This window comes from Corvus hawaiiensis, chromosome 26, assembly GCF_020740725.1.
Source record: "Corvus hawaiiensis isolate bCorHaw1 chromosome 26, bCorHaw1.pri.cur, whole genome shotgun sequence".
Classification (NCBI taxonomy): domain Eukaryota; kingdom Metazoa; phylum Chordata; class Aves; order Passeriformes; family Corvidae; genus Corvus; species Corvus hawaiiensis.
Genome location: NC_063238.1, coordinates 2,390,354 through 2,413,891, shown reverse-complemented (window position 1 = coordinate 2,413,891; position 23,538 = coordinate 2,390,354). Strand labels below are relative to the sequence as shown.

Genomic DNA, 23,538 nt, shown 5'->3' with positions numbered 1-23,538 from the left:
AGAGTCAAATGATACAAGTACTTGTTGCTGTCATTCCCTAGAGACCTGTTCTATATAAAGATCATGAGCATGACATATTAATGAAAAGGTTCCTACCAATTTCACCTCTTTTCACTTTCCTGTTACGTATTAGGCTATTATCATTTGTGATGAGATGAGTTTGTCACTGGAGTCCAGAATATAAAGGAGCCACTCCTTTCAGTCCTGGGAGGGATTCTCTTTTGTGTGTCTTCACAAACACACATATACTACAAAAAAAAAGCCAAAACAAAACAAACAAGTGAACAAGCAAAAACCTCTCATCTAGGAATGAACCTATATATATAATAATGTATGGAAAAATGCAGCATGCATGCCCCACCCAGTTCACAGCACAATTATAAGAAGTTCCATGTAAATTGTGTGAAATTTGCTTAGAAATTACACTTGTACTAAAAGGGGGGGGGGGGGGGGGGGGGGGGGTGGGGGGGAAGGCAACCTCATGTTGACTGGATAGCCCAAAATACTCTTATAAATAGTTTATATTCGTATAATATCTTGCACACATATACTCTTCACAGTGCCTATGGTGGATTCATATCACTGTTGCGGATTTAAAGGCAGAGTAAATGACATGCCAAGCATTTAAGTGACTAGTTCAAAGTTGTGTAACGAGTTACTGTTATCCTGGTTGTCTCATGCTCTCATACACTGCAAACTACACCCCAACTACAATTTGTACTGAGTAATTTAGCCACAGACACAGTAAGCAAAAAAAAAAAATTACATTACTCTTAGGAAGGTGATACTTTGTGTACTCAATAAATCAAGGAAAAGGAAATCAGCAATGGGCTTTGAACCAAAAATGCAAATTCATGGCAAGGTTACTCAGATTTCACAATCCCAGAGTCACACAGAATAAGCTGAGTTGGAAAGAACCCACAAGGATCATTAAGTCCAACTCCCAGCCCTGCGCAGCACCATCCCCAAGGGTCACACCATGTTCCCAAGAGTAGATTTGGTTATCAAGAGAAGAGATTCTCACTGCCTTAAGAGGAAATCACTAGGGGTTTCTAGCTAGTTCTGCTATCACACGAACCCTAATTCCTTGAAGAAGAGTTTGGCATTTTCCAGGTAGGTGAGGCATAGCTCAGTAGTGACAATGCTAGTGTACTAATGAGCAAAGATTATGAACTGTAACAGGATCTAAATAAACATCTATATCCATATCTCTTGGATGGATGATTTCCAAAGCATTTCTCATCCTGCATATGACATATTTTAAATGACCATTTAAAGAGCCTACCTCATGTACCTTTGGGCATTTTTGGGCTGCCAGTTATATGCATTGACTGGACACTTCAGCTTTAAAGTCTGTGCATTCTCTGTGGTGCTACAAAAACAACATTAATAATAAAGACAAATTCCTAAAAGGAAAACTAGAGAACATCCAACAAATATTTGATTTATAGGAGAGTCAGAGCTGCATGATTCAAATACCAGAAATTCACTTTCAGGAATTTTGGCAAATTTTTATAACTAATAAATTATTACTAGTTTTCCTTGGTATTCATTATAACATTAATAGTGGTGGATTCATTCATACATGTTTGATTTTAATGTCCAAATCTGTGGGAATCCCTCTGGTATTTAACAGAACAAAATTAAACATCAAAATCATAGGAGGAAATCTAAAACATTTTCCTTTTTAATAGGCAGATACTCAGAGGCTGAAGATTTAGTCTTCACTGAAAGGCTTTGCCAACATAGCTGCTGCTGATGGTTATGATATTTTTTCTTTGAGAGGAATAGACACAGCATGACAAAAGCATTCTTGACATCTGTCTTTCACATGTTTTTTTAATATGTCTCCCATAAACACATGAATTCTCGTTTTGTCTCACAAGCATTTAAATTAATGAATTTTGCAATCACCAAGCAGCTGAAGGGACACAGTTCTGGGGTTACAACCCCTCATGTCAAGATACTACACCTTTTAAGCATCTCTTCTCTGGAAGGAATCGAGTGGAAAAGCTCTGATTACGTGTTCCTGAAGAAGAACATGGCCTCCAAAAGAAATGACAGAGCTAAAGAATGCATGCATAGCCTTGAATCTAGGGACTGCTCACTGGCATCAGGGCTCTGTAGTGCCATCTGGAACCTGAGCCTCTCCTCCAGGGGGAAAGGCATCAAGTCCTTCCTGCTGATCACCCCAAACACTTGGTTCTGCTTCTGCAGGATCCAATAAGAATATAGATTCTTCTCTCCCTGCTCACCATCCTCAGTTATACCTAAAACATCAGGAAATACCATAGTTAAAGAACAACTTTATTTTTTGGTAAACCATCAGGTTCAATCTAAATAAACTATTATGACTGGAATGTACTCAAATTTCACAGACTGGAAAAGCAAAGCTGAGGTCCACTTTCTAAGTCTAAGACTTTTCTAGTCTAAGAGTCTACTTGAAAATAGTCAGTGACCTCAATGTTTATTAAGTTTTAATTTTTTTTTTATTGCTGCTATCTCATTACACAACCATTTATGACATTCTATAATATTTTGTAGCACATGCTTATAAAAATCAATTCACATAGAAACATAGGCTGCATGGAAGAGGAACAATCACGTGGGTGTGAGAAGAGGGCTTACCAGTACTAAACTCTGGTCACTGAAAACTATGAGGGTTTTAATGGTTTCTTGATAGGAACAGAGCTAAAGATCATTTTATTGTCAGCCAAGCTGGTTTTTATAGAGCATGTAATGTTCACTAAGACTTTATTTTTCCCATAATTCCACAGTATTATTCCTGTGACTTGGACAGTTCTGTCAAACAAGATGTATTAGGCTTCCCAACTGTATGCTTCCCCAGACAAAGGAAGATTGAAACAAAGACATGATAAAATAATATAAATAAATGCACAGCATAGAAGGACACATCTCTTCTCCCTCTCTCATTTACATAACAGACAAAGCATTCAAAGACATAAGGAGGAAAACAAATTAAAGAGGTTTCCTCTTTCTATACCACATGTAGTTTTGCTGTGGAACTCACCACCACAGGAAATCATTGCACCCAGGAAATTCACAATGGATATTTATATGGATATCACAAACAGAGCTTTCATGAGTGGTAATAACAAGCTGTTGAAAGGGGTACTAAACTTTGTGCTTCAGGGATCCCATCAGGTACCAATATGAAATGTAATTGAGTTCCATAGGTTTCCCATAATTAAAAAGTTGTACGGCCCAGTGGCACAAGCACTAGACTGGACCTTAACTTGAGCTAATTTCTACTGCCACATATGACCATCTCTTGAACTTTGGAACGCCATGTGTCCTCTCTCCACCTCAGTTTCCCCATTTATTAGAAGCAAACTCTTAAACCAAACTAAATGATGCATATTAGGATCATTATGTCATTTGTAAATTTTCTCTCCTTCTAGCTATTCTCAAAGCAAGGGATTTAGACCAGATGGATCTCAAATGAAGTCTCATCATCTTTACACATGAATAAACGGGAACAGATTTTATATCTTTTTAAAGAAAACCCAACTGAATTAGGCCTCTGACCTGGATTTCTCAGTGTCCCCATCTTGGTTTCAATGACTGGAAATTCACTGGGGCAGAAACTGCATATATTTTGTTTATAATATATTTATTTTAGGCCTTACTCTGTATACCAAACTTATTATTGCTTTTGGACCCAGTATTTTAGTACAGTATTTAGGAAATAAATGTGGCAATGTCACAGCAGGGATTAAAAAAAAAAGGAAAGGGAAAAGAAATATAGTTTTATTTATAAATTGATGTATAGGCACTGTACTGTAATGGAGTCTAAATCTCAAAAGTGTTGCTTTATATTTGCTTTATAGAACTATAAGAGCCAAATAATGACATTTAAATGATCTATTCCATTAACATTGTATCATTTTGTCAATCTGGAATGTATTTTAATCAAAAGCCCCCTTGAAATGGTCTCCTTTGTTGTATTTTCTTTTTGGCTCATTTTATCAACATCTGTTATGTTTATACAATATGAATTAAAACTTCGGAATGCTGTTTGTACTCAGCTACTTTTGTTGAGAATGTAACATCCCAGGATTGGCAGTGTTTATGTAAATCAGTGCGGCTGACACAGCCATCATAAACAAATGAGAAAATATAACAAACACATTGTTCATGGAGGAAATGTTTGTTTTTAGAGTTGGCTTCAGTCTTACCAGATTGATGAAGAGTTGCTGATACCGGGGGTCTGTAGTGTAGCGATTCAGCAGCATGGTTGGGTGCAACAGATTGGGCAGCTTCTCCACTGTTATCTGGAACAAGCAAGAACTCATTTCTCTTTCCTTCTGTGCAGCACATTAGAACCCAAGGTTCAGAAGATTCCCAGTTTGACTCCTAACAAAAAGACTCCTAGCAGAGCTACACCAGCAGAACTTGTCCAAACTTTATAAATTCTTTTGCCAATAAGACTTAAATTAGCAACTGAAATTAAAACATTCTTTAGCTACAAATTTTTGTTTTCCTTTACTGTAACTGTATCTCTGTTAAGACAATGTAATTTGTATTGGCTTAGGGGTGAGGTTTTTCATGCTGTTAAAATTCACGCACTAAGTGGTAATTATGTGATAGCATAGTGCAGAAAAATGCAGCAAAACCGGTATCAGCCATCAGCTGAGCTTCAACCATTTTCCGTGGGAATACCTATTTGTGTATTGGCACCTCATCATACATAATTGCACTGCTCTTTCTCAACATTGTTTTGCCAGCCACATTCCCAGGTGTAGACCAAGTTCAAGTTATATATGATGACTTTCCAGTTGGGCCTGTATAAATTCCTAAAACTACATTACTAGTCTTGCCTTAGTAACTCACAGTTTTCTTCCACTACACTTAATGTTTACTATTCCTAAAAATCCTTTAGTCATCTATCAAAAGGAAGAATGCTACATGCTTTTCAAGTTTGAAAGCTTTTATAAACACTCATCATTCAGAGAGCTGCTATCCCATACTGAATTAAATATTTTAACAATTCTGCTATCCGTATAGAAGTTGAGAAAGAGAGTACTGGAATGGCCTATCTGAGCAAAGAAATTCTTTACCAGCAGTCTTGCACGACTTCCAAACTCTGAGTGGCATTATAGGTTATGAGAGCTGTCCCTGTAAGATCTCTGGTCATGCTTAAATTTAAATTGCACCGGATCACTTCTTTACCTCAACCACATATATCACATAATCTCTTCATTGAGTACATAATCTATTCATGGAGTACTCGTCCTAAATCACCCAAATATGCATGCTTATTAAACAAGGCAAGAACTGAAAGAAAAGAGGTTACCTTCTCATAGGCGAGGGGAAGAGAGGGGGGATAAAGACTCATCATTTGTCTCTGGTTCAGAGATGTGCTCATTCTCCAGCACCATGTAAAACCCTAACTCAAAGTTAGAGCAGACAATTACATTCATTATAATGGGCAAATTTTAAACAGCAAGTACACCATGTTTTAGCATCAGAGATATGATGACATCACAAGTACTGTGTGTAGTTTTGGGTTCTTGATATAAGAACAGCAAACTATTAGAGTGTGTCCAGAGGAGAGCAACCAATACTGTAAAAGGCCTCAAGGACAAGACGTAGGAGCAGTGGCTGAGGCTGCTTGTTTTGTTCAGCTTGGAGAAGGCTGAGGGGTGGACTCATCTTAGTCTACAACTTCCCCAAGGACAGCCGTGGAGCAGGAGGTGCACCCAACAAGTCAATACCTGTAATAAGCAAATACGATTATCTGGATACAAGTAGGTAGACTGTTGTTGCTTTCCTCATCCTTCTTAAGTAACATCTTCATTAAAACAAGATCTACCAAAAAATTATGTCCTATTTTAAATCATCAGTGAAACCTTCTCTCACAGTACTGCACTCAAGTTCGTTAAGACATCTAATATTATCGTTGATTTAGTAATGTTAAAATGGATATTTTTATAAATTATTATATAACTTCAAACCTTTCTTTAGAGTTCTACCTTTCTGCATTACACATATGAAGAATTGACAAGCAATATGCTTAAAATTGTCATTTTTATTTTAGTATTTGTTTGCTACACTCACACACACATGTACACACACTCCATCCATACTATCCATTTCTCAACTTTTAACTTGTACTTTGATAAGAGACACCTTGGGGACCACCACAGATCTTTTGGTTTGTAACATACTTGACATTGTGTTAGCCCTATTCTGTGATTACAACTAGGAGCTAGCAGCTAATACAGTAGTACAAAGCTGTGCAACACACTACTAAATTATGTGCTTGATGAACTCAGAGGAGAGCAGACATGTAATCTTTATTAGGGCATCAGAAAAAATAAAAACAACATAACAAGTGACTTTTGTGACTGGAACACCAAGTATAAGCTTGGAAATTTTCAACTGAATATTTCTGTATCCAAAAATATTGCTTTATTCAAATCAAAATATGTTATAGGAATTTACTAGTTTTAACATAAATGTCTCCGAGGAAAGATTAGTCTGCTTCAAGGTGTTATTAACACTCCACAGCAGAAGACTTACACTGAGGTCTTTAGCAATTTTAATGATTCTGTGACTCTATTATTCTAAGAAAACATGCCTACCTGATCCAAAAGATCCTAGGGACTGGATATGGATGAACTAGGTTCAAGTCCTTTATTATGAAATACCACTTAAAGCAAGATATTCTGTAAGAATGTACCTCTGCATTTTTGTACAGATCTGGAACACACATTTGAAGAAAACTATCCTATCACCTCCACCTCCCATGAGTTAACATTGGAGAGAAGTCCCCTTTCTCCTGAAATGGTCAGTTGTTTCATCATGTAGTCTTGAAGTCTGCAATTTTTCAATGGCTTTGGTCTCTCATCTAAGGTTCTCAATGGGATTTTTATTAATAAGTATGCCTGTGTGAGTATAACTTGTGGAAAAACATCAGTTCTGAAGGAAATTAGTGGCACAGCCACCAGGAGTCTGTCACCTGCTCCTACCTTTAACGCACATCCCATTCACAGAACGAAGAAGGAATTGGGTATTCTTCCTAACTATCAAAACTTTATTTGTCTCAATTTAATATCTGACTGGCTTTGGTTTTAATAAAACCTCTTCCAGATATTAAGGTAAGTGCAACACTGCAGTGGAGCTAATGGCTGAGAAAACACTTTGCCCTGGGCTCATATCTCCTGAGAAAGTCACTGATCCTCCCAAGCCTCTTACCACACGCATGCCAGCATATGGACATGTAGCATAGACAATTAATGGACTTGGTATTGAGGACAGTGATGAAAACACACTAAAAAGGTGTGCTACAACAGGCAAGACTTATTCCACTCAGACTACATTTGGAGGAGGAAATGGAGGAAAACACAATATACTCACAATATATTCACTGCAGCAGAGGATATAGAGAAGAAACTAATCCAGTCATTCCCTATGAATTACCTTTTGTGCATTACACACTTTGTTCTGTGGGACTCTCTAAAGGTTCACATTCTACAGTCTTTCACAAAAAAGGTCTGTTATCATTCTAAGTGAGACAGATAAATACACAGATCTAAGTTCTGCTACAAGATCATCATGCACAGCTCCAAGAAGTCTACTTCAACAATGATCACTGGGCCAGGAATACTCCCAAGACTTTAATCCTAACATATATAGACAGCAAGTGTGAAAGTTATGATCCACCCTGATCCTTAGCCAGGCTCTGTATGCTCAGGTCCAAAACACTGTTCAGGTCTGTCTATAGTCCAGACTGCACCATTTTCCACTTGAACCTGATGCTGGAATTAAAAAAACAGCAACATTCACCAGGAGCTGAAAGAGCAGAAACATTTGCTCATCACCAGTGGTTTGTTGGCTGGTTTTGGCAGCTTGCAATTTGCTCGGCACCGCTCTTAACTAAACCCAGCAGGGAGTCACTTAACAGAACTTTGAAAAGTGTGAGAGAAATCTGGATAGTCAAAAAAAGCACACACAAACACAATGAAGGAAATCGTTGGAACATTTCTGATAAGAATCCAAGCCTATTAAAAACTGCCATATTCAGGAGAAAAATGAGCATACATTATTTCACTTGGACTTCCAGAAGTCAGGCTTCAGAGGTATAACAACATCATTCTTTGATGTTACATACAACATCCTTCCTATCACATCATCAAGCCTTAGAAAGCAGACCAAACATGTTTCTTGCACTATTTTGTGAGGTTTAACAGGAAGTGCTAGGATTCAGACTTGGACTCTGCAATTGTTCATTTACTCTTTATTTATTTAAGAAGGAAGAAAACTCTTAAGTAGGGAATCTCATTTCAAAGATACCCTGGCAAGGCATTGCAGTAGTTTCATAGGCTCTATCTGTTATAAAGCATGTATCATGGAGATTCACCTAATTAAGATAACACATTATTATCCCAATATCTATATGTCAGTTTTGGCATGGAATCCAGGAATGAAAAGTATCTGACAGCTGATTGTGTCACTCTTCTTGTCATGATGGCCAATTATCTGAGGAAACTACAAATTCTAAATACTGGGTGAGCGACATAAAAGGAACTGCATCTCCAAAGTAGCTGCAAATGAACAGAAGGAACATTGAGAGGTGATGCAACTGGCGAAAGCATTCAGGGCAGGACTCTCCTAAACTGAATGGGTAAAATAGCTACACAATGGACAGGGAGAGAAGGAAGGATTAAAGAACCTGAAGCATCATTTTTAGTTTACTTTAGAAAGCTTTAGGCTTATTTCTCCTGCATTAATCAATCAAAAATACCTGCTGGTTTGGGGGTTTTTTTGTTGGTTTTTTGGATCGTTGCTTGGTTGGGGTTTTTTAAGCAGATTTTATCTGTTGCTTGGCCAATGTCCAATGCAATCATTTGCCTGACTTCAAATAGTGTTGTGCTTTTTTAAACTTGTGAAAAAAAGTATTCTGCATATGGTGAGCTAGACAGTAGATAGGGACTAGGTCATCACATACCAGGAACTGGTTTAAATCAACTAGTTCTTCGTCTTACACAATAAAATCTCAGGGTTACAAGGTTGTTTCAGGTTAGGCAGACTAAATCATTACTGTTTACTTAATATTTCGTTCTTCAAATGAAGAGGGAGCGTTGCATGAATTTTTGGCATTTTACCTAGAAGATGATAAAAAGGTCATTATCAAGTACTGGGCTGAGGTTTTCCAGAGTAAAGATCAAATTCTGTCTATGCCACAGCTTTTCAAAGGACACTGAGCAAATATTTAATCTCTGTACCTCAGTTTTCAAATCTACAATCCAGACATTTCTTCTACCTCAGAAGTTATTACCCATGTTTTGAAGTTACTCATTACTTAAGTTGCCAGTTGTCAGGTTTTACAGGCAACATCATGAGGGTGAATGAGCAGACAGGAAGTCCACAGCCTCAACATGAAAATGCAAAGGCAATTGTTAATAAATTGTAAATGCAAACCTTATTTTTCAAACCTGCAGAAAGGCTGGATTTTAGAAAAGGATGAAGACTTCAAATCAGATTTGTATTTCCCTAAAAGCTGGCTTGCTACTAGGCAGACTTTCAATTTCAGAGGAGCCTACCACACATTTAAACGGCAGGACAAGTATGTGATCAGTCTTTCCATTCACACACCAGTTTTCCCCATGCCTATATTTGATTTCGACATTTAACAACACTCTGCACTTGCCTAAAAGCCACCCACATGCTGCAGTGTGGCTGCATACGTTTTTAATTTGGCTTTTTGGGTTAGCACACAGCCTCTGCAACACTCTGGTTTTCCCTGCAAAGGGCTCCATCACAAAGTCTTACAGCACCTGCACAATTATTTGTAAGACCAAACAGGCCTACTTATTTTAAAAGTATCATATAATGTTGTTCTTTGGAAGAAACTTTTCACACTTCGGATATGAAATAAAACCACTGCCACAGACTCTATAAACCTTCTTCCATCTGTGTTATTCATGAGCTACAGTGCCCCAGGACCCTGACAATGCATGGGAGGATCATAACGTCCAGGGCTTTTGTTGAAAGTACTGAATTCCATTTATTTTAATAGGCAAGATTACTGTACAGTGTATCATTGAAATTAACTAGAGCAGCTCTTCAAAAGCAGGAGGCTGGACAGTAAAAACAATCAATGTGCTGACAGGTTCTCCCTCTAACATGAAAACCAAGTGATCACAAAGGCACTTTGGTATTGCCATCAGATATTGCTGTCAGCTCCCTAGTCTGCACACCTAAAAATAGTTTTCAAGTCCGTAATGTACTTCCCCTCCCCTTTTTATTTCTTTGCTGGCTGAGTTCAGATGAAGCCTTCAAACCACTGCCAAAGGTGTTTCTAGCTTTGATCAGACCTGGTAGAATCACCATTGCCCAGAACTTTCAGCAAAGGCACAGTGAGAAGGAAGTGGGGAAGTTGACCATGATCCTCTGGTAAGAAATAAAACCCCATTTTTATCTCCATTTATTGCATGAACTTTGCAGACTTCTGTGTTTGATTGAGCATTCTTGTGATCTAAACTTAGCAATCTCTGCACAACAGTGCCAGAAGGAAAAGGCTCTCCAACAACCTTTCAAACCCATATCAGTTGTTTTGAAAGTGCCAGCAGCAAGGCTGTCACAATATTAAGGTAGATATCACTAGCTCAGTAATTAATTTATGAATTAAATGTTTCAGATCTCCATTCATCTTTAGCTTTCCTTTCTCTAAGCTGTTGTACCGCATCACTACGGAAGGCGAGTACCTCTCCTCTTGCTAAGGAAAATAAAAGTATTACCTTATTAAAACAGTGTGTGAGGACTCTCTGGATGCATGTGCATGCACACGCCTTGAGAGCAGCATTTCATTAGTCCCAGCTGGGAGTGCAGATTAAAGAAAAATGCCAGAAAACATACCTACAGTCTGACATATCTATGATATGTTGCAATGCCTGATATGTTCTGTGGGAAAGGAGATCTAAATGCTATGCTCAGTTTCACTGAAGTGCTTGGCAGAAAGCATTCCTTACTCACAACAGTGTCTGCTCACTGGACTGGCCAGAGGCAAGTCATACCTAATAAACTGCCATAAAATACACATACACACACCACTTTGGATCATTGATTTCACTGCTAAAGGATGTTACTGTGTATTACAGCTTTAAGTTTTCAACTTTGTCATATTTTCTAAACTCTGATCTCTTCAATTTACTTTCAGTTATGTGACATTCCCCTTTAGCAGAGCGAAAGCATGCATTAGCTAAACAATGTGGTTTGGATTTAGCGTTCCCATGCATCATTGTGAAAATGTTTGTCTCAGCAATAGTGTCATTATTGTTACTGGGAACAGCTGCTCTACTATGTCTTCTGATTGAGGAGGGCAGAGTATCTCCCTTCCCATACCAACTCACAAGCAGGGAATCTAAAGCAGGACCGTTGAGTAGAAGTAGTTCATGAGCACACACTGTTCTGTACCTGGCTTCCTCCTACCACAAAGGAAGCAGAAAGTGCAGGAGTGCAGCAAAAAACAGCAGCAAAATAAGTATTACAAACAGAAATGAAGTTTGGCTCCCTCCTCTGGCAGTTCTTCTGGATCTGGACCGGGGGCTAACCTGAGGCAGAAATCCTCCTCACTCAGGTGCAGCTTTCTGGCAGTTCAGCTCCATTAGACATGACATCCTTTGAGCGAGAATTGGAGCAGGGAGTTTGCTGCTGATCAAGCGGATGTTTAATATCTCCCTTGAGTTTCTGAAGTGGAAAGATGTAACTCTCAGAGTTCTTGCCAGTGCTCCCAGCCCCACTGAAGTCAGTTTCCACATCCAGCTCTATGAGAGCGCTGGAGTCCCACCGGGTTCGCTGGGAGCATCCCAGCAGCAGTGCTGTGCTCGGCAGGCCTGAGCAGCTTGGCTCAGGCCAGCTGGACATTTTTAAGGAAAGCTTACAAAACACATTTATGTGATTACACGGAACAGCAGGCTTTAACTCACCTTTCAGAACAAGATCTTCAGAAGTAATTAGGTTTTCTTTTTCGATGGATTGAATCTGTTTTCCAGGTTGTTAGACCTTTTGAAATGTCTTTGAATGAGAAGCCATGTTTTCAGTCAGTAGGCATTTCTGCAAGTCCAGCCTCTTGCAACCTGTTAGCAACATGAAGACCACAGCTTTTGGATATATTTTATCTTTTGAAAGGATCTTGGATTCCCAACTGTGTTCTTAATGCAAATTAAGTACTATGAACACTGCATTTATATCAAACAAACTTGAGTAAGGCAATTACATAGTCGATACACTCTTACATAGCATATCCATAATGTACAATCATAAAACCATAGAATGGTTTGGATTGCAAGGGACCTTAAAGACAATCTAGTTCCAACCCTGCAGAGCATGGACATCTCCCATAGACCAAGTTGCTCAAGGCCCCATCCAGCCTGGCCTTAAATGCTTCCAGGGGTGGGGCATCCAACTGTAATAAAACAGTTCAAACAAACATGGTGAACTACAAGGATTTTTGACAACTTTACCTACAGTATTTTTATTTAAATTTCTTTTGGGCCTCAAAGTACCAATTTCAATCAACCACAAATGCTGAAGTTTCAGTAAAGTTGATGGGTGGGAAGAGATGGGGTTTCCTAGGTGAAAAAATACACACAAAAATGCAGACGTGATGCCAAAAATGTCACATCCCCTACAGAAGTAGCATAGAACCAAGTTTTACCCATTTTTGCTTAGACAGTTATATTCTGTACAATCTGCTTACCATCAGAGATATCGTGGTTTCTGCATAATTACTTTATCCTAGTCAAATTAAATCCAGCAAAAAAAAAATTTTCCTTCAGCTAAAAGATAGGCAAACAGAATGCAGAGTAATGGCTAACAGCTGTGTAGGTAAGAGTACAGAGGCAAACACAGGGAATCCAACCGAAGCCTGACAAGAGGAGAGGTGCATATTGTACATATCTGAGAGCCTCAGGCGTGAACAAAATGGCTTATTTGTTATGTTAGAATTCCCAAACAGGCTACTCAGTGGTATTTGTCAACCTAGTAGTTTCTCCAGGAAAATTGTCTCGCAGCTGTGTTCAAGGCAGAAATTAAGATTGCTGGGCTGCACTTCAGCTTTTGACTCTCTGCACCATTTTTCCTCAAAGGACACAGAGGGGACAGATCCTGGTCTGACAAGACACCAGCATGCACCTGCTTTACTTCAGTGGACACCAGGAGGATTTAACCACAGCACAGAAAAGCTGCTCCCTAATTTTCCTTGGCAAAAGTGGAGGGAAAGGCAAAAAAAGCCACCAACACCAGAACAGTCTCTGGGAGGAATATGGTATTCATCAGTCACAAATATGCAGGAAACCTACATAAAATAAGGATTAAACAGCATCTCAGAAAAAAAGCACCTAGGTAGAGAGCGCACTGTCATCCATTGCACATGCCTGTGGAGGGAAGCAATCAGAGGATGCAATGCATGGCAGCAAAGGTGTTGCTGCTGACCATGGAGTATCAACACACTCTGTGTTATATCCCAGACATGTCCACAGACAGGGAAAAGAAATTCATTACCTACAGCTTTTCTCCTCAAATCCTCCACGTCTTCTGGTTTTACTGTGCTTTACATTATAAAGCAACCTCTGGGAAAGAAGATGGAGTGGCCAAACACAAGTGATGATATGTCTAATCTCTTCATCATGTCAAAGAACCTCTTCATTGCCCCACAATGTACTCCACCAGTACATATGTGAAAATGAAAAAATAGCTCTTTTTTCAGATTTGGTCTCACAGAAATTAAGCTGAAGCATAACTCTATCTTTTCACACTGGAGGAGGATCTGGAGCCACAGTCTAGAGCAGCCAAGACAAAAGAGAGCCAAGGGACCTCCCAATGACTCCTCAATATGCATTTACAGCCTCATACTGTTTCTCTGGCAGAAACAGCCTGGGAAGGAAGGCAGTGGTCCTATCCTCAGGTCACTCTGAAGAATTAATTCCACCTAGCCAGGAGGGCATGTCATTGAGGGCATGACATTTATAGCTCTCAGCAAACTCAGCAGACACATTCATAATGGCTCAGCTCAGCTGCAGTCACTGGGGGGCAACAGGGGAGGCATTCCAGATGCAGTGTGAAAGAATAGCTTGTTTAATTCTGATGTTCAAGTATCATCACTACTGTGGGAGAAATGAAGGGGGCCAGCCAGTCCCTCAACCCTCTGCACTGCACACAGTAAGTCGATCATCCCCCATCAATGCATCAAGTTCACCAGCCACATGTTCCTCAAACTGAGCTCTGCAAGGGTTTTCCAGGCAAGCACAGAGCTCTGACTGTGGCAAAGTGTCAAATGTATTACTCTAAGGAGATCTTTGTTTTGGAAACTTGCTTCTCAGCTACAGCTTGCTTCCTCTTTAACAATTTTAAAGCCAAGAAGTTTTCTTTAGTACTTGCTTTTGTTTTTATTTTCTACTGCTTGCTCAGCTGGGGAAGATAACAGCTTCAGATTTAGGTCACCCATGGCAAAACATGTTTGGCGATCTCATCTTGATCCCCAGTCGGTAACCATCCAGATCACAAAGAGAGGAGAAAAATCTAGCCCCGCTAAGCAGATCGGAAGATTTGGGGGAGAGGGGGAGGCATGTCTGTGTTTTTCTTTAATAAAATTGGAATATCTATGTGTTTGCTACAGGCCAACACTAAGGTGCATCTGTTGGCCCATGCAATTTCCAGCCATCACTTGACCACAGTCCTTGCTTTTGTAAGAACTGGCATTGACCTTTTCTCTTCAAAGGGTCAGAATCGTTCATATGTGTTATGAAACATAACAACACTTCATCCGTGTACGGCAACTCTCATTGCTACAGTTTCCAAGTGTGGGCAGGTACTGAATAACTTTTACATTTGGACCAAATTTACAGTGTTTTGTTCATGCTTATTTCATGAGAAAAAAATGGTACAAAAAATATATAAATGAGAAACAGTATTAAAAAATTATGAACTGTTGCTGCCTTCATGCGAGCTTAGCAGATTGTTTGTTTCTTTCCCTTCATTAGCTTGTTACTCCATTCTTTTCAACCTAATAACAACATTTTTGTTCCAGGAGAAAAAGAAAACAACAACCACATTTGAGAATCAATAATTACATCCAAGGCAACTCTCAACAAAAACATCATGGCAATTATTTTTTACATCTTCCCCAAGCCACCTTTTTAAGATATGTCAGGCAAGCCACAAATCCTCCACTTTAACATTATTGATGTACAAGGTGGATAAATAACTCATCATTTTCCTGCCTGTGGTCATTTCACCTCCATAAGGGACTTCAGTGGATCTCATAGGGTAAGAGGTTGAAGAGCACCCTTCTCCCTTAAGGAGTTCACAGCATTTGTCATCTTGGTCTTAAGAGTTACGTGCTGCAAGAGCTGTAATTGTATGAGTAAGATGGAAAACCTAAACCCCAACTGCTTCTGGTCATGAATACACAAATTCCATGACACATCACATTTCTGGAGATTTGTTTCAGAGGTTGACTGCAGAGCATTCTCTTCCCAGTGTTGGTGAGAACAGCAGAACAGCAAAGTCACCAGTGGTCCCTGCTGGGGACAAGGCACTCAGAATTCATCATGAAAGTACTCAAGCCACTGGGTAAGCACTGGGACAAGAAGGGGTGTTGTCAGAGCACCCCAGAACACAATGCTTGTTCCCAGACAACCTCTCTGAGTGTGTTTCACTGGAGTGAACTACCAACTAGCCAAAAAAAGCTATTTGATGCTTCTTTGTCAACCATTTATAATAATATCTTGGTTTTATTCAAAACAGTCTAACAACAGCTCATTTATGCTGAAAGTGACAAACTTCTTCCTCCATCCCTTTTAAAAGGCTCTAACAGAATGTATCATGAAAGAGCCCTGAGGATTAAGACAACAACAAGCCTAACAAAATTTTTAGGGAGCATCAGCTTTTCTCTACAGGCACCTTTTTTTGGGGTGTCCTAGTATCAGCCTTCCTTTCCCCCTTTTTGCTTCCTCCAACACCACTTTGCTCTGCGTTATAAAGCATGACAGTATTTACATGAACTCTGCATATGCTTCAGCAGCCTGGGCCTGTAAGCTGAATTTTAAGGAACTTTGGCTGTAGCTGTTGTTAGTGTGCTTTCTAGTTTTATTGCTGTGAATAGCTGAGAACTAAAAAAGCACACTAGTTCATGCTCTATAATATCTTCAGATTGGTACACACTGCAGACTATCACTCAGAAATTTAGGTTTTAGGGCCTTAGCACATTTTGTATTATGTTTATGATAGGATCACTGTGAGGAAACAAGAATATGTATCATACACAAATATACAATACTGCACTTATTGATGTCATTACTCCTGCAGACCACTGAAACCCAAACAATTCCCACTGTACAGTTCTCATTGCAAGCAAATATTTGTCTTCCTAAAATATTTATGCAAACTGTTTCATTTGTCACTGAAGCAAGTTCACATTTTTTATGAAATATTCACTCAGCTGCCAGTAGTTCATCCTTGAAAATTTGTTATAAAGTAGGTAAGTAGGAAAGTCCTAACCAAATCTCCACCAAAAATGCACAGATAGTTTTTTTCCATCATCCAGACTGACAGAAGAAAATAGTTTTATCCTTGTTTGCTCACGGGTAGCTCCAACTGCCACAGAGTTAAGGCAATAAAACAGAAGTGGATAAAAAACAAACTCTGTACAAGAAAAGATGTAGAATACTACAGCCATTCAGGACAAAAGAAACCATAAAAATTATGAGAAATTATAATATTTAAAAACTGTCCACTTTTATTGTTGTTGGAAGCAGAATTCCTAGGGCTTTGCTGTGTGAACTCCAATGCAGTAGGAGGTGCATATGCATCTTCTCCTTTCCTCTAGCATACTCGAGGTGGAAATTAAGTCACTGCGTTCACACTCATGACCCACCACTCAAAGGACAGTCTTAATATCCCCTCCTAAAAGGATGAATTCACTCTTGCTGTCATATGAAATACAGTACCATAAATACTTCATTTATCAGGAGATTTTATATGCCTTTTGAGAGTGCCCCATATGGCAAGGATTTCTTTAGTCTGATTCTTGTTTACTTCCAGTGACTTTGTTGCTTATCTTGTCTGTGATATGATTTATGTTAACTCATTTCCTGTAAAAGCATGCACCAATAAAATGAAAAAAAAAAAAGTGAAGAAAGACCAGGCCAACTTTGAATTGGCATGGGAAATGTCATGAGTAACTGGATTCAAATCCTTTTATATTACTGTTTCAGTGAACCTTTAAGGCTCCAAAGGGCATTCTTCCCTTTTTCTGCTGTTCCCATAAGATCATTTCACTGTTGCTATTTCCATAAAATCCTGATGCAATAGATGACCTTGTGCTAGAAGAGACCTGGGTCCTTTCTTTAAAGGACACCTGCTGTTCATGCTAAAGAAAATTGGAGCAAGTTTCATATACATCCCAAATAATCTTCACAAACAGATGCTTAAAGAAAAAAAAATCTGATAAATAGCCAGAAACATCACATGACATGAATTTGATAGCATTTTTACCTTTTAATAGTTCCCTGAAACACCTATGCAGGTTCTGGCTTGGGCCAGCAAACCACTGGGAATCCGCCGTGGCCTGTATTTGCAAGAAGTCAAGCCAAGGAGGCAATGTTTTCCTTCAGGTGAAGGGCTCTCGCGCCAGGCTCCATGACATCCCTGGCAGAGAACAATTCCAGGCTCAACCTGAAAGACACAAAGCAGACAGCCAAAGGATTACTTAGTAAACAGGAAATGGCATACTGTACCACGTTAGCATTTGACGAGTTTATAATGTGTTAGTAAATTACTTCAAGATGGAAATCAATCTGATTTATTTGCAAATGTAAAAATAAAAAGTAATTACCCAATAAAAGCGCTTATCAAGCATTGCCTTGCTTTGTGTGAGATACGTGATAAACTCTACCATATGCATGACTTGGTCATCCTAGGCAGGATGTCGTAAGACCCATTTATCAATTTGCATGACTTTTCATGTTAAAAAAAAGATTTTTAATCTGAGCTGAAATCCTCTGGAATTCCGGATGATATCAAATAGATTAAAGTTAAGCACTTTGGAGAAATTCAGGTTTATGCTTATCATTGCAATAGGATTGTTTTTTTGCAGCGGTGGCAGCTAGAAAAATTTCCCTTTCAAAGATAGCTCACAGATTCTTCCAGTATTTTCTAACACTTTTCAGGTTCTAGAAGAAGTTTTGGGAAATATGAACATACAAAATTGAAAAACATGTGTACCCACTATTTCTGACAGTTGGGTGAAACGGAAAATAAAGGTACTTTCTGCAAAATCCAAGGGTAATTTCTATGGAGTTATAGTAGCCCAGAATCCTACAACTGAAATCAATGAACTGCTCTAGTTATAAGCTTGTTTTATAGTTTCTATTTTCAAAAAAAACCCCATTAATTATTCTGACTATCATCTGGACACACCATAAGCCAGAACCTCCTGGTCAGACACAGGCTGACACAAACCACAGACAGAGACAACTGGAGCGTACATTTGCCCACATCCTGTTTTACCATGGTACCTTTCATCCCTGTGGTAAAAGCAACTCTTTCCATATGTTGTTAATTATTGTCCTCCCTCCTGACAGACACGAGGTTCTTTTTTCAAGCCAATTATTCTGACGGTTTGTTATGTGACCACCTGCCTAACAGTAAATGAGCTGAGAAGACAATGCACTTCATACACGGCACCTACAAAGCTATGAGACAAGTTTCTTCTTCTAAACTGGGATGGATTTAAATGAATCCCAAAAAAGAATACGCCTTATGTGCATCAAAACACGTCATACCCATCCCCAGTTATATGAAACAGACTGTACGCAATGAAAATTTGGAACATCATCTTATTACAGATCCACATTTCAAGGGACCAAGAGCACCAATTTATGGAAAAATGTACCTCTCTGAACTGCATTTGGTTTCTGAGTTAAAATGAGCTGTAATTTACCTTGCAAATCAAAGTGGTTGGATGCAGAATTTAGTATCAACTACTGAAAACAAAATTGAAAAATCCTCAAGAGATGGGGTTTTTTTCATTCTTAACCTCACTGAGTGCTACCAATTAATGAAGTACAAGCAGTGGAACACAAAGGGAACCATAGATGCTGACAAACTGCTGTCAGAACTGTGCCACTGTGGCTGCTTGTTGTGTAAAACACTCCACCAAAGGAACTTTGTTGCTCCTAAATGAGGAGATTCCTGCTAGTCCTCTGTCTCTTTTCCATTTCCATGGGTCAGATAAAAATCTGTATTTGCCTGCCTTAAGCTTTGTCTAGAAATACGCTAGACCTAGCACAGTGAATACAATGTGAAAACATGATTAACGATAATAGCAACTTCTTGAATCACATGAACTATGTACAAACCCCAAATGGTTTTTAAATAAGGGTAATGTGAATACTGTCTCATTTCAGCAATTTCTAGAGTGTATTTCTTAGCAGTATGTGTATTTTCAGTCTTCACAACTTCACAGTTTTGCTCTGTTGCACGGAAAGCAAATATTCCACATTATTGCAGAAACTTATGAAATATCCTTTTGTTTTGTCAAACCATTCATTTATAAAAATGTGAGGGATATGCTTCTGTGATCCTGGTTTTGTCTGGGATTACGAAGTGTGTGTATTGCCTACATCCACTATACTCCTTGCATTATCATCAGTGAGTTTTTCAGCGGTAAGAACACACTAAGGACTGTGCTGATTCACTGCTCATCATCAGTGACGTTTCTTTCATAAAGTCTTCTGTCTGTTGGTGTAAAGAATAACCTTGCCTTCGGGGGTGTAGGAAACAAGCAGGCAAAAGACTTGTTTTATGAAAGACTGTTACAAGGTCAAGGCATCTTTAAAAAGAATTGGCTAAAGAAAGCCTTTACCAATGTATATCTTCTCAGGAAAACACCAAGCCAAACTGTAGTTGTACCTATAGGATCATAAGAATCAAGGATTGTTCAAGTCAGAAGGGGTCTCAGCAGTCCTCTGGACCAGTCTCCTGCTGAAGGTGCACTCATCCATGAGCTCAAACCATGAGCTTGGGCATTTCTTCTGTCAGGTCTTAAGGACTTCCAAAGGATGGAGGCTGTGCAACCACCCTGGGCAGCCTGTGCCACTACCCCACTGTCCTTATGGTGGGAAGGTATTTCCTCATATCCAGTATGAACATCTCATTTCAACTTGTGCCATTTTTCCTTGTCTACCATGCCCTGTTGTGGAGACCATGGCTCCATCTCCTCAATAATCTCCAGTAGTTATGGGGCTGAGCAGGAGGGGACACACTGTTAGGGGCCTCCAAAGCCACTTCGTCTCCAGGATGAACAAGCCCCAGTTGTGCAGCCTCACAGCATGAGTGGTCCAGCCCTGACCATTCCAGTTTGTCAACATCTGCAATGCTGTTGAAAGCACACTCCATTGTCTCCTCCAAGTCATTTATGGAAATGCTCAACAGGCCAGTTCTAGCAATAGACCCTGCAGTGCTCCCCTTTTTAGGCCTCCAGCAGTGCATGACCCATTAATCAGCACCCTCCAAGGCAAACCACCCCACCAGGTATTTTACCACCTGGTTGTTCAGCCTCTGAACTGAATGAACACATTGACTATAAGAATATGGTGCAACACAGTGTCAAAACCCTTGCTAACCTTCACAACCACGAGCCTGCCCAGATGCCTCCCGAAGGACACTTCTCTCAGCGGTGAGTGCCACTGCTGCTGCACACTTGTGTTGATGCAACAAAGGCCTTGGTTTCAAAATGCAATTTCAAGCAAGGACATTTTATTTACCACGCTGAAAATGCCTTTTTATGGAATAATGCAGGGTACTTACATTTGGATTTTATCAAGTCAGCCTGTCTTACTTTAATAAATTTACCTCAAGGAGAGACACAGAGCTGTAGCCACACTACAGAAATAGATCTAGTGTAAATTTTTCTTTTATAGGACATGTGAGAACATTTTCTCCCAAAACATAATTCACTGTAGTAGCATAATGTGTTAAAGTATTAAGGCTATTTCACCAAAGTTAGGATTTCCAGGTTTCAGGTTGCTTTCAAGACCACATCTATGAGACTGGATATAACATGGAACAAAGACAATCTGCCCTATGATCTAACTAAGAAAGTCATTTGGTAAGAAGCCAATATCCCTGAATGGCAAACTGTCTTGAAATGATTCATGAAAATGTAGTTCAGACCCTGTTGCTATTAAATCAAATGGAAGTTTTCCCACTGAAATAAATTGTTAAGGATCTAACCATAACATATCTAATCATAACATGGAGGTTTCCTTAGACAACACGCAGTACAAGAGAACTTTTCTTCAAATAGATTTATTCCATATTTTATATAAGTTTCAGATGATTAAATGGACTTAAAGGTGGGTGGGAGAGAAGCATAATCCTAATTCAAACACATGACAAGGATTAAGGTGCATGAGAACACAGGCAATGCTTCCTGCTCGGATTTATTCACAGACTTGCCTTCATCTGTTTTAGGCTGTTGCTCCCCTTTTTCTCTTTCTGCACTGAGAATGTTTACCCATGGACTCGCCACAGGCCATCCTGCTCAGGACAGCCCTAGGTTTTATTTGGGCTTCTTGTAAACCACTGTTTTACTGCCCGGACTGACCACTGCATCTTGTATAAATAGTTCTCAGGAGGATGTTTTGGGGGTTGCTTAATGCTTGTGGTGGTTTTTTTGTCTGAATATAGTCAGAAGTTTGAGCAATTAAGAGGACAGGCTCATTAGCTGACGGGAACCTCTCAGACTGGAGGATGTTAAAATTACTTACCTGTGTTATGAACACTGGCATGCATTTCAGTTATTCAGTCTCCACTATTCATGCATTTTCTGAGACTAGAAAGTTCTTTTTTTTAATATTTTTCATTTGCTGGAAGAACTGAATAGTCATTCTAGTACTGAACAAGCCACACTGCTGTGACAACCTGTAGCTACTACTACATTATAAATACAGTTTATTTATATTAGCTTTCTTACTATCTATCACCTTTAAGGTTACCCCACTGTGAACAAACTCACAACATCGCAGGAAATTGCTTACATTTAAATACAAATTCTTTTTGTCCTTGCCTTAAAAGTCATAAAAAAGATTTCTACATACTTGTCACAGGCCCACCAATTTTCTTTTCAACAAGACATTTAGTGAAAACAAACTATGAAAAAGCTTATCCAAAAATTACATGCCAATATGGATTTCACTATGTAACAGAATAGTACATATGTACTGCAAAAATGTTAATCATATGCAGATGACTGAATTTAGTAGTTTTGCAAGTAAGTTCTGTGGAAAATAAAGGGGTTTTTTAGCATGTTCATAGAATATCATTGAGATCAATATAGGGAAACAGAAAGGCCTATAAGACCTCCTTGCATTGGAAAAGAACACCACTTAAATTAAATTTAAAATTGATTTGCTCCACTCAGTGCTAGCCCATGAAATAGACACATTTAAACTGATTTAAAGTTAAATTAAACCTATAAAATCCCTGTGTGCTTTGATGTAAGTGCATGCATGCTAGTGACATGCTTTTGTTTAATTAGCTCTATTGAAAATCACTCCTCAGCGGAACTTTGCACGGCAGACCAGGCCTATGACTCCTTGCTGTCTCTATTTTAGTTGAACACTAAAGTGAGTGAGAAATCCTTATGGTTAATTCAGGAGCCAAAAGTTTTGCAGGGCTCATACTCCTTTCAGAATATCTACAAATATTTACATTGACTGTAAGACAACAAGCTTCCCAGCATCCCCTGATCCTGGCTCCCTCAATATCCTTAAATGAGGGGACATTTAGCTATTCAGTCTAAAGGCCTTTTGGTAGAACAGCACTTACTGTGAAATGCATTGTTTGGGTTAGCTGAATGTCTCCCTGTCACTTATTTCCCAGAGAGGATTTAAAAGTTATATATGTTTAGCAACTACTGTACACTAAAGGAAAATGGATTTCCACAAGGTCTCATAATCTACTGGTAACTTGTCTCTCTCTAATGCTTGAAAAAATTGCAGAACAAAAAAGAAACAAAGGTCAGAGATAAAAAAGGTTTTGTGTTTTGGAAAAGAGATGCACTAGGGCAAGGAGGGTGAGGAGTAGGAAAGATGGGGAAAATGTTGAATGTTTGGGGATTTTCTTCCAAGAGTTTGCTTTTCTGTTCCTTTAGCTTTCTTTTCTTCTTTCTTATGAATTTTTTCCCACCAGCACCATCAGTATAAAACACTACTAAGTTAGAAGAACAGCAGCTTTTACCCACTTTGTATAGATGCAGTTGTTTATGCAAGGACATTTAGCTGCAAATAAATGAATTAGGATGTGCATGTGACCTTGGATAGATAAAAAAACACATAAAGGATCGTAGAAGTCGATCCACATGCTTGAACTAGAAAAACAGCAACATAAACACTACAGCCTCAACTCACCACATGCAAAACTACAGGTAAAAACATAAAACTAACAGTCCTTGACAAAGTTTTCACACTGCAAGTCCAAAAACAAATTACAAATTGTAATTAGCAG

General features: G+C 39.0%; 1 pseudogene; it reads right to left on the bottom strand.

The window, feature by feature from the left end:
- Positions 1–1,859: 1,859 nt before the first annotated feature.
- Positions 1,860–23,538, bottom strand: part of LOC125317129 — a 76,114-nt pseudogene continuing 54,435 nt past the window's right edge.